General features: G+C 34.4%; 1 pseudogene; it reads left to right on the forward strand.

Moving 5' to 3' along the window:
- Window positions 1–13,012, forward strand: part of LOC149533757 (putative auxin efflux carrier component 1d) — a 41,383-nt pseudogene extending 28,371 nt beyond the window's left edge.
- Window positions 13,013–13,219: the final 207 nt, after the last annotated feature.

Here is a 13,219-nt window from a genome sequence, read left to right on the forward strand (position 1 = left end):
GTTTCAACATAAGGTCAAAAATGCATCCATGAAGAGAGAGTGGTAGAAGAGTTGTAAGTGTTACACCTAAGGGTTTTAGAACCCTCCAAAGACAAATGCAAACATTGGAAGAAAAATGTACAGAGGAATAAAATTTTTCATTAGAGATGAAAGTGAGGATGAGGATAAAGAAGAATAAAATTCCAAAGAAGAAATAGTTCTAAACACAGAGTGATAGAGGCTTTTTAAGGCCATCTCCAAGATTGGAAAAAGACCTAAGTTTGAGGTTCCCACATTTTTTGGAAATCTTAACCCAGAGGAGTTGATCAATTAGATCAATGAATTGGAGGAGTACTTTGAGTATGAAGATATTGAGGATCTTGATAGGGTCAAGTTTGTGAAGACAAACTTGAAGGGACATGAAAAGATTTGGTGGTAGGAGGTTCAATTGGAGTGGAATAGAAAGGAAAAGGAAAAATTCACCATAGAAAGGGAAAGGAAAAATCCACCAGATGGGATTAGATGTTACCTAAAATAAAGCAACAATTCATTCTTATGGATAATGAGCTTGATTTTTTTAAGAAAATGGAAGGGTTGAAGCAAGCAGGAAAAATTGTTCAAGAGTATACTGAAGAGTTCTTCTGAGTTCTCATTAGAACTGACTATGTAGAAGTTGATAAGGAGAAAGTGGCTCATTATCTTAATGGGTTAAGGCCGAGTATTCAGGATAAGCTAAGCCTAGTTTGAATGAAAATGATTGAGGAGGCCTACCATTTTTCCCTAATAGTTGAAGAGAAACTGTGCAAAAAGTTTGATAATAAGAATAGTGGAAGAGGTCACAGTGGAAGATCTAGTGGACAATCTTATGGAGGCCATAAGCTTGATCATAAGAACAAGGATTGGGCTAGAAGTAATAGTCAGAACTAGAGAGGAAACAATTGCAATCTGTTCCATGATTAGAATTATTGAGATTAGAGAGGAAGTGGCAGAGGACAAGGATCTAGAAGAGGAGGCTTCCATGGGAGATGTTCTTACTGTGGAGCAGAAGGGCATAAAGCATTTGAATGTTCCTAGCACCAAGGAATGATAGATCAAAGAACCAAAGGCTAAGCCAAAATTGCACATGTTGGTGAAGATGCTATATCATCACATTTTGAAGATGCTAAAAGAGGAGAAGGCCTAGTTAACAAAAGAGTCCTACTGAGTGGTGAGAATGAACTTGATCAAAGAAGGAGCTTGTTTCACACAAGGTGCATATGTGAAGATAAGTGTTGTAATGTGATCATTGATGGTGGAAGTACTAAAAATATTGTGTTAGAAATGATGGTCACAAATATGAGGTTGAAAAGATAGAAACAATCGTATCCATACTGTATTGCTTGGGTGCAAGATGACCATAAGGTTATGGTCAATGATCAATGCTTAGTGAAGTTCAAGATCAAAAGCTACCAAGATGAGGTATTGGGTGATATCATAGGTATGGACATATGTCATATGTTTCTAGGTAGGCCATGGTAGTTTGATAGGCATGTTGTACACAATGGGCGAGAAAATACCTACACTCTGACCAAGGATAGAGTGAAGCATAAGTTGAAGATGTTGAAAGAGAAGGAAGAAAAGGTATGCAGTGCTACCAAAATATGTTTTGTTGATGGAAATGAGTTTCTCAAAGGTATGGAGCCTGAGCATATGTTTTTTTCTATAATTCCAAAAGATAATAAAGAAGTAGAGGAGTTACCTACATAAGTTACATATATGTTGGGAGAGTTTTCTAATATTGTGTCAGATAATGTACCTAATGGATTACACCCAACAAGGAAGATTAGTCACCAGATGGATTTGGTTCTAGGATCTAGTTTACCAAACAAGGCAGTGCACAAAATGACACTAGTAGAAAGTGAAGAGTTAAACATACATGTTCATGAGTTATTGTAGAAGGGGTTGATTTGAGAGAGTCTGAGTCCATGTGTTTTACTAGCCATATTAGCACTGAAGAAGAATAGAGAATGGAGGATGTGAATAGATTATCCTTCTATCAATAAAATAAAAAATCAAGTATCGATTTCCATTACCAAGGATGGATGATATTATGGGCTGTCTGACTAGGGGTGAGTATTTCACAAACATAGATTTGAAGAGTGGATACCATTAGATTTGTATCAGAGAAGGTAATGAGAAGAAGACTACTTTCAAGACAAGGGAAGGATTGTATGAGTGATTAGTCATGCCTTTTGGGCTAACCAATGCACCAACCACTTTTATGAGGCTCATGATTAAGGTACTAAAGGAGTTTCTAGGTAAATTTTGTTGGAATTTACAAATGGGAAGATTTACTTCTGAGAGGGGGGGGGGCGGGGGGGGAAGTAACTAACTTTAACCTTTTAATTTTTTAGCTGAGATCATTCACATATATCTACCTTATCTAATTAACATAAAAGTAAAGACATGCATGAAAATAGATAACACAAGATTTTGGTCACCCTGAAACCCTTCAAAATGAGAAGGTAAAACTAGGGTGGGGATGATACCCATAAATTATCACTGCAAAAATATGTAACTATTTAAGGTTACAAAGTTTGACCAGTTCTAATTGTAGACACCTAAATTTGATTACACTATTTTAGTAATCCTATTTAGTTATCTAAAAAGGCATTATTAATTAAATTTCTATTTAATTAATCCTTTGTCATCCCCTAGTTGATTAATTTAATTAATCATCTATAGTCCTAATTGATAAATCAAATAATCTATTATTTATCAATTAAATCCTATTCTTCTATCTAATTCCAAAAATCCCCATTTATTAAATAAATCTATTTGATAAATGAAATCCTCAAATTCAAAAACCCCTAACCTATTTCTAATCCTCCATTTAGCCTAATCCACCCCATCCACCCATACTAACCAAGCTTAGCCACTAACTCACCCACCCTCATTAATGCCATCCACTTGCACATCTCTAACATCCCTAATCTAATCCTAAACCCAAGCCTAATCCACCCCCTAATGTTGTCACATTCCTTAAACAAGTTTAAGACTTTCCTAATCCAAACCAAAGTCTCCCCTCAAAAAAACCCAACCACTAAGTCATGAGTGCTCTTACAAAACATAAAGACTCTTACAAGCCCACTCATGACTCTTACATCCATCTTACACACTCTTCCCTCTTCCACACTCATTTCTCTTACATCCCTCTTACATACTCAACCCCACTCATCATGACTTTAACCAATCCTTAACCCTACCCTCTCACACTCCTCCTCCTTGTGACAAGTGTCACCTTCCCATTGGTGCTAAACAAGCACAATCCATGTGCTCCCCTTTGAGTGCATCTTAGCCCTCCTTAAGCCTTCATCCATCCTTGCATCTAAGCCCTCCATCCCTCTACCCCTTAGCCTATAAATTGAATCCCATCCCAAGCCATTTCATCAACAATCTTTGAGCTAAAGTTACCATGCTATTTTGAGAACCAAAGCCATCAACCATACCCTTATAATGCCAAATTGAGAGCTCACAAAGCTACCAATTTGCCATTACCCATCTCCATTGAAGCAGCTTTTGAGCATCTTGAGCATACATCCACAACAAAAGGACACATCTACAGAATCAAGAAAGCATGGAGTGTTTTTTCTTGTGAGGTTTGCACTTCTTATTTTTTTTCTTAGTCTAAGCATATATGTGAATTTAGTTTTTGGTTTGTGAATGTTTACTTCATTTGTTAATGTTCTTTGCATACTGATTCTGGTTCTACACTAATGGTCTACCCTATGAAAGGTTTGCCTTGTTAAAGGCTTTACACTCTGTTAAAAGTGACCTAGTTAAAGGACTTACAAACACTCACTTGGAATGTTACCTTGTTAAAGGATTTAACACCTTGTTGAAAGGCTTACAACATAGCTAGTAAACCAACCTATCTCCATAGGATTTTCATTCCTAATATAATGGCTAGAGAGTATTAGAATGGATTAACCTGATGACTTACAATCTTCAATTTTTGATTCCAAATCCTTGTTCTACTCTGTCTATTCTGATCCTTCCTTGATTTGATATGTCTTTGCTCGAAATGCTAATGCTCTGTTCTAACCAAATGAATTCTACAATGCTACTCTTCTAAATCCTTATACCCCACTAAAATTTTCTAGCATTCACCCATATAAATCTCACTCATGCATGAATAATGGGGCTTCATCCTCCTTTTAAAGGCTTCAAAGTCTTAGGGTTAGGTATGAATCTACGATCAATATTCATTCTTCTTTTCCCACTCAATTCTTTCACTTTTCCTATTGGTTGCATCTCTTCTCCATTTTTCTTATTGGCTGCATGTTGATTACATAGGGAATGCAAAATATTTGATCTTATCTTTAAGATCCTTTGAGATTCATCCCAAGTCAACTCCAAAAATAGTTTACATCTAAGTTTTTGAAGGCACAAACTCATATGCTGATTCTATGTTACTCAACACTTGCTGATTGCTGATGCTTGGTACATATAGGAATTTTTTCTTGCTTGAAATCTATGTTTTTCTCCACACCTATAGTGACTCAACATCACTTATCACTTGGCACCTGAATCTTTCTCGACACTTGAAGAATCTTTGGCTCATCACATACTATAGCTCGACATCTAAATTATAGTCAACATCATTTTAGAAATTGGTTAAGTGTGTTGACACTCAATTGTCAAAACTAATCTGAGACTAACAAATTTTTCATTTTTTACCTAGATGATATTGTGATCTTAAGTAAGACATTGGAGGAGAATTTGATTCATATTTGAAAGGTGATTGATAAGTTGAGGGAAGAAAAGTTGTTGATAAATGTGAAGAAGTGCAGTTTTACAAAGAAGGAGTTGGTGTACCTAGGATTTGTAGTCTCAACAAAAGGTCTGAAAATGGACCTAGAGAAAGTTAAGGCTATCCTTGAATGACCTACTCCAAGGAGTGCGAAAGAGGTAAGACCTTTTCATGGATTGAATAGTTTTTACAGAAAGTTCATAAGAGTTTTTAGCAGTATTTGTGGACCCTTGACTTAAACAATGAAAGGGGATAGGAAAGAATTTAATTGGACTGTAGGAGCAGATAAGAGTTTTAATCTAGTTGACACAAAAAGTTACTGAGCAACCCATTTTAGCACTTCCTAATTTTAATAAGGTGTTTCAAGTAGATTGTGATGCTAGTGGTACTACAATAGGAGTTGTTTTGAGCCAAGAAGGTAGACCCATTGCTTATTTCAGTGAGAAATTGAATGATGCAAAAATAAAATATTTCATTTATGATCAAGAATTTTATGCTATAGTTCAAGCATTGAAGAAGTGGAGACACTACCTTCTTCCTAAGGAGTTTGTTTTTATACTGATCATCAAGCTTTGCAATATTTAAATATTCAAAGAAAGTTAAACCAAAGGCATTTGAAGTGGGTTGATTTTTTGCAAAGTTAGACATATGTTTTGAAACATAGGAGTGGGAAGTCTCATAGAGTTGTAGATGCTCTTAGTATAACACAACTTTTTCTGATAGAAATGCAAATAGAGGTGGTTGGGTTCAAGGAACTTAGTGCTTTGTATATAGATGTTCCTAGTTTTGGGGAAGTGTGGAAGACTTGTACAGAACCTCTTACACTTGACAAGACAAAGTGGTTGGATTTCATGATCTAGGAGAATATGTTGTTCAAAGGAATCTAGTTGTGCATTCCTATAAGTTCAATTAGAGAGAACTCATCAAGGAGACAAGTGATGTTGTTCATGTGGTAGAGTTGTTCTTCAAAGAAGTGGCGAGACTACATGGTCTGTTAAAGAGTATAGTTTTAGAATGAGATACCAAATTTGTTGGGTATTTTTGGTATACATTGTAGAAGAAGTTGAAGACAAATTTGAAGTTTAGTTCATCACATCATCCACAGACTGATGGATAGAAAAGATTTGTGAATCATAGTTTGGAAAAATTACTAAGATGTTTGGTTAGAGACAAGCCAAAAGGATGATATTTGATTTTACCATAGGCAAAATTTGCATATAATAATTTTTTGTTGGATAAAGAAGAGATAAGTATTGGTAAAGAAGAAGGTTTTTTTGAACATTTGAAGAATATCCATGAGGAGGTGAGGAAACACATCATAAAGATGAATATATAGTACAAGGCTTAGGCAGATGTAAAAAGGAGGTATAAGGAATTTTAGATTGGAGATGAAGTCATGGTTCATTTGAGAAAAGAGCATTTTCCAATGCGTACATATAATAAGTTGAAGATGAAGAAGTTTGGACCATGCCAGATAGTGAAAAGGCATGAATCTAAAAATGCTTATGAAGTGGGGTTGCCTGGTGAATTGAATATTTCACCAATATTTAATATTTTAAATTTGACAGAGTATTATGAAGGATGTGATGGAGATGAAATTGCAGAAGTGCAATGAAGTATTCCAACAACTAGTTTGGCTACAAAGGATATTAAGGAGATACTAGACATTCGTATTGGAAAAAGTACAAGGAACAAAAATTATGAGAAATACTTGGTCAAATGGAAAGGGAGGCAAGTAGAGGATTAATCATGGCTAGCAAGGGAAGAGAGTAACCATCTTGGTTTTCCTTTGAACACCTGAGACCTGATGGGGCCACTTCTCAAATTATCTCTCGAGTGTCTGATGTAGGAGCATCCTAGGTGTAAGTGCAAATTTTGCATCACCCAAAAATATTTTTATTTTCAGTCTTTCCTATTTTAATAAGGACTAGTAGATTGGGGGGTTACTATTTCTAGGAACTCACTATTTTTAATAATTTTTTCATTCTAGCTTAGAATGTTCTAATTTTCTACATGAAGGTTCATTTTAGACTTATAAACCTACTATAAAAATCTCATTGCTCCATCTTAACTATTAGAGAAGTTATTGTAGATTTTCGGTGGAAAATTCTAGAGAAAAATATTAAAGCTCAGTTTTGAAGGCCTTAAAGGCCCTAGATGAGGTTTGAAAACTCAATAGAAGGGCATTTGCATGGTTTTGAGCCCTTAGATCAAGAGTTGGCATTTCCAAAAAGTGGTTATAATAGCCAGTTGGAGCAATGGTTCATGAGTTATGGCCTTCCAAAGTTGGGTTGTTCAAAATTTCTACAATAAATATCAAAGATGTATTTGGCTGACTCTATATGTTTTGTTAGGGTCTATTGGCCTAGGTATTACATTTCAATGTCTAGAACCTTCCCCGATGGCATAAAATTTCCTATTTAAGAAAGACTCAAACATTGTCTAGGACAACTCTGGGTGGTAGTTCACAGCTTAGTCTTGCAAATTACTGTAACAAAGGCACCCATGTGGGTTAGTATATTGTACTTGTAATATCTATAATGCTACATTTTTAGTGATAATAGAAATCCATATTTTTTTCTCACATTTGTTGTTGTTTCTTTGTTTTTGTTATGTGTTTATGGTATTAAGGGGAGAACCCTTCACCATTCCTAAGGATTATTCTGTGGAAAAGACCACCCTTGGTACTACCTCTAGGTCTGCAAATATGAAGATATGGAGTGGTTGTAATTCTAGGATATCTCATTATATATGGAAAGACAAAAGGGATAATCAAGAACTCAAGCAATCCTTGCACAAAATGGCAAGAGTATATTCATGAACTTTAGTATCCAGATACAATAAACCAACTAAACACAATTTTTGTAATTGATGTTACTTCTGCCACCAACAAGGGCTTTATTGGACAACTAAAAAGGGATAGGTTTGTTGCTCATTCTTATGATGAATGGCTGCATGCAATTAATACTCAAACAACTAGTTATTTCTCCCATTTCACCAACACCAATGTGAAAGCTGAAAAGATGGTGATCACTCTAGAATCTAAGATAAATGCATTGGAGTCTAAAAAGGTTAAATGAGATAAATACATCATTGACATCTTAGAGGTTTAGGAATGCAGAGTGGACACATTTTTGGTTGAACAACTTGTAGCCAACATTAGCATGGATTTCTTTTTCGTAGCTCAAGCTAACCTTGAATTGATGAATGCCATGATTGAATAATCTTCAGATTATTGTGATAAGTTACATAAAAAAATGAGCTATTTGAAGGAGATCTTAACTGCCAATATCAAATGTATCGATGTGAAGATTATGGAAAACATTGAACAAGAAGGAAAGACTTCTAAATAAGTTGAATTGATATTATTTTCGAAAGTAGGGGCATTGAAACAGGTGAAAGAAATTACTATCAAGGATCTCACCATTGTCACAAGGGTCAATTCTATGATGATCTTTTATGCTGATCACCTAGAAGCATAGGATAAGAAGCTATAAAAAATCAATAGCATCATGATGATGTGGAAGCTACTCCTAGAGAAACTCAAAGTTCCTCATAAAAAATGAACTGATCAACTTCCTAGTCATTCGCAAAGCATATAAAGAAGTTGGCAGCAATTCTTGTATAACCCTGGAACAAAATGATGATGCTAGCAGTATTACTAGAAACTAATTTTAAATCCCTGTGTGGATATTTTACTTGTCTTTGGTTATATCCCAAGGGTCAACTCTCTGAATTCTAAAGTACTAATAATAATTGCTTTTGATATAGTAGTAATCATTTTTTTGTGGCATTTTGATAGTGAATTAATGATAAATAATGTTTAAACATATGGCTATTCTTTGGTTATCACTCATATGATCGTATGATTGTTTGAATTGGTTATTATTTTATGTTGAATCCAATCTCACTATGATGATTTATTTTCATTAATTTTCTAAAATAGTGCATCTATTCCTCTTTATAATTTAGTAGGTTTGATCAGATATCAGAATTGCATTTTAATTTATTTCATGTGGCATAAGTTGTGGAATAATTATCCCTCAAATCTACAATATTCTTTTATGTTTATAAAAGGATGTTTCACTACTACATTTGACCTCATTTTTCTACCAAAATTTTTGACCATCAATTAAAAAGGATTAGGTTGGTCAGATTATAGAAGGAAATTTTTCTCTTTTTTAAAAATCTAACTTGTGTTGGTCAAAATTTCGACCAACATGGGCTTTAACTTTAAAATGAAAAATCATTTGATTGAGCACGCAAAGGAGCTGGAGGATGGTTAAGTGTTTAAGTTTTAATTTGTGAATGCAGGCCATGACACATCAAATTGGGAATGAGAGGCCTAGTATGGTTGATTCAAGGCCTTCCCTTGCAAAATCGCACTAAATATTCCTTCAATATCGTACATGTCAAACGATCAGAAGCCCCTCTATTTTTTTCAAAAGTTGTCACATCACCCAATTTGCCTGTGAAGTTTGAGATTCTTCTTGAAGAGTATAAGGCATCCATGGAGTTTGTGCATAGAATGGACGAAGCCCTGGATAAATTGTATGTATTTTCCCATTTGTTTTCCCTCGCCGGAGAAGATAAGTTGTGGTGGATTGTTGTTGACGCCCCATCATGGTGAGGGTTTGTGAGTTTGCTAAAGAGGCACTTCATGAGGCAGCTTGATGTTTCTTGGTTTGGGATTACTGCTGGGGTTAGTCATGGCATTAGAATTTATTCATAACCACATTGCAGAGGGTCAAAAATTGATGGAGAAGTGGAAATGAAGAGCTAAATCGATAAATCCAAGAGCTATCTAAGAAAGGTTTGGTTTAAGAGTGTTGAGGGTAGCTTGACTTTGAGGCCACCATTGCATATTTTGTAATACAATTATTGCTAGCTCTTGAGTACCATGAAATGATGTAGTTGCAACTTTTTATTTGAATTGGGGAGACATTTATAGAAGTTATATTTTGATTATCAAGATATGTTAGGGACTAAAATTTGATGCCCAATTCTGAAACTAACCTATGAAGTTTAGTAAACTTATAAGGTTGTGAGTAGAAACTTAACTATTCTACATTTTTTTTCATTGTAAGGTTGATAGATTTGAGTGAAACATCTTCAGCTTGATAAGTGATTTGGTTATGCAGGTTTGCACAAGGCCCGCCAAACATATGATGAATATATACCCGAACATTTTTGTTTTGGGAACAAAGGAATGACTCAAGAGGAAATCAATCACAAGGAATCTCCTCCTCCCCTTGCAAGAATCTCCGAGTTTGGTTATAGTTCAACAACCAAGCTTAATCCCAAAGGCCATGACAATTCCAAATTCTCAAATATGCCTCCTGCTAGCATCATGACTAGACTTATTCTTATCACGGTGTGGAGAAATCTCATTTGCAATCCAAATGCTTATTCCAGTCTTATAGGCCTCACTTGGTCTCTCATCACCTTCAAGTTTGTTTCCTACTTCTACTACTATTGTGTTGTATCAAATTGTTCTAAAGTGAGTCATGAATATATTAGAGTTCTTTGTTTTCCACTATTGATTAAAAATTATTCTAGCCATAACCTATTGCTCTATAAAATTTTTGTAACAATTTTTTACTATTGCAAAGGTTACCATTGTTTATGGTTTATGTTATATAGTTCTATCTATAGGGGAAGAGACCCAGTAGCCACCCAAGCTAACTTTGTACATCTAGATCTCCTAAATCATAAGTCAAATTATGCCAACTTTTTTAGTAGACCTCCTTAGTGACTAAAGAGATTAAAGCTAAGGTTTCAACATTTGGGCATTTATAGATCTCTCTATAGAGGCCATGGAATGCAAAGTGGTTAAAAAGTGCCATCACTCGCATGAAACCCATTATATTCACCCCTCAATAATTGCTTACTTAAAAAATTGTACTTGTGTCACAAATGGATGAATTAGCAACCAAGAAAGTTAAAAGATGATCAACTATTAGTACATATGTGATTGGCTATTAATACACATATTATCATTTTTTTAGACTTTTTAAAAGAAATAATTGTAGAGTATCTATCAGGAAACCCTCACAATAATTAGACCCTTAATGATTGTTGGGTCTCTTCCCCTACTGCCATATGGCCTTTTGTATAGGATTAAGTGGACGAGGGAAAATATTATTTTTGAGGATTGTACACAAAACAATGAATTATTTCATTTAACAAAATTAAATCTATAGGCTGCTATGATGGAGCACATAATCTTATACTTGTGAATATTAGGATCCATGTTAATCGAATATCGTCTTTATGTGAATTTCTTTTGAGTAAGTGAAAGGGAATATTATTTTTCAAAGTGTGTAAGGATTTTTATGACATATAGGTGTATGAATAAATTAATCTATGTTGTATTGTATCAATATCAAACATCTCTGATATATTTTCATGATTTTATAATCATTTTTGCAGATGGAAAGTTGAAATTTCTACCATCCTAGAGTAGTTAATAAGAATATTGTCTGATGCTGGTCTTGGTCTAGCCATGTTCAGTTTGGGTATGTTTTGAATCCTTCTCTATCTCTCTTTTTGAGGAGTTATTCTGCACATCCTCGAGCATGGCTTAGCTAAGCCTTGTAAAAATCTAAGACTGGATTAAGATTTTAGTGAGTTTGTCACATAGAAATAACTTTTAAGTTATTGTAATGGATTCACTAATATTGTGCTTCAAGTTTCCTATTTGGGTCACAAGACTGTTCATGGCATTGCAACCCAGAATCATAGCATGTGGGAATTCAAATGTAGCATTTTCAATGGCAGTCAGGTTTCTTATTGGGCCAACTATTATGGGTACAACTTCTATTTTTTTTGGTCTAAGGGGAGTATTAATGCATGCTGCTATTGTTCAGGTATATAGCTAAGTCATAGGATATGTCAAATTTCATCCATGAAGCTCAAATTTTAGAAATTTTTTATCCTTTCCAAACTTCATCTAAATTATATGAATTTCAAACCTTGTGACTTAGGCATCTAGTAATGTTGCAAACCTTTTGAGTGGTACTTATTGCCAAAACTAGCTTAAATTAGGAACTATTTTTTCTCTCTAAATCTATTTGCTGTTAATTTGCTCAATAATCATAGATGCTTGATTGTTAGGTTTTCTATCTTAGAATTTAAGGGGCGATAGCAGAGATGTTCTTATATAGTATTTTTATTCCATCTGGAGATCTCTAGGCCATCTTGGTTTTTGGTACTCAATATATGCATGTGACTTTTTCTTTTTTAACATTTGTAAAGATCTTTTTGTTTTAAATACCACCATATTGAAATTATATTAGTTTCATTATTCTCTCCCAAAGTCGCTCTTTTTTTTCCTTTTTCCTTTGAGTGACTAGACTGGTCACCTTCGTCTTCTTTTAAAGTTATAATTTTTTACAAATGTTCCATTCATATGAACATCAATATAAGACCAATACAATTTCAAGCACAACAAGAGACTAGTACTAGCTTCTTTCAAGAAACTACACTAGAAACTACATATGGAAGACCAAGAGTCACAAATCTAACTGGAAATTATCATGAATCACAACTTAGAGTTTCATATTAGATGTCCCTTTAGGTTTTGAACCTAGATATCTGCTATGAAAAATCATTCAAACAATAAAGCTGAACACCTTGGAGGCTACCTTGCTATTTTTGAAAGTTGGTCTCTTATTTTTTTTTTTAGTTGTTTTTGGTGCAATTAATGTAATCTTCATATTGCCATTCAAAATTCATTTCCTTGATTCTTTATCTTTTCTTTTTTGGGCATGGGAAACCATCCTTATTTATTTCACTTGAGAAACTATAAGACCTTGGGAGACTTTCAACCATGTTAGAGGTCAAACTCTTCCTTTTCTAAGCAATTTGGAACCCTTAAACTACTAGGGTTTGAACCTAGCCCTTATGTGAGGTAATGCCCATCTCTACCAATAAAATATTTCCAATTCCAACCAAATTCTTTTCAATTTATTCTGATTGAAGATTTTGTTATCATCCACACGTTATTTAACAACATATTAATTATTTTTGTTGTTTTTGTAAGGAAAAGTTGGATTCTTAGGTCTTCTAACATGTTTTATTTGCATGGCACATGCAGCACTCCCTCAGGGAATTGTTCCATTTTTATTTGCTAAGGAGTACAATATACAACCACTTCTTCCACCCTCTCCCAAATTTTTTCTACATCTTTTGAGGTTGTTTTCCAATTTCTTATGGAAAATCATTTATAAAAGTAGGTGATAGTGTTATTTGTACTAGTGTCAGTCTCAAATTACTGTTCCACTTTGCAAAAGTGTACAATTGTAGAGAAGAGTCTCCTAAACCCCCCTCCCCAATCTCTCAGCATCTCTTTGTAATCATTTGGAAAAAATTACCTTTGAAATTCCACATATTTCTAGTCTATTTGCATTCAAACTCTTAATTGAAAAGTACATGTATGTAAAGACT

This window comes from Cupressus sempervirens, chromosome 10 (assembly GCF_028749045.1).
Source record: "Cupressus sempervirens isolate cs-2001-9-10 chromosome 10, ASM2874904v1, whole genome shotgun sequence".
Taxonomy (NCBI): domain Eukaryota; kingdom Viridiplantae; phylum Streptophyta; class Pinopsida; order Cupressales; family Cupressaceae; genus Cupressus; species Cupressus sempervirens.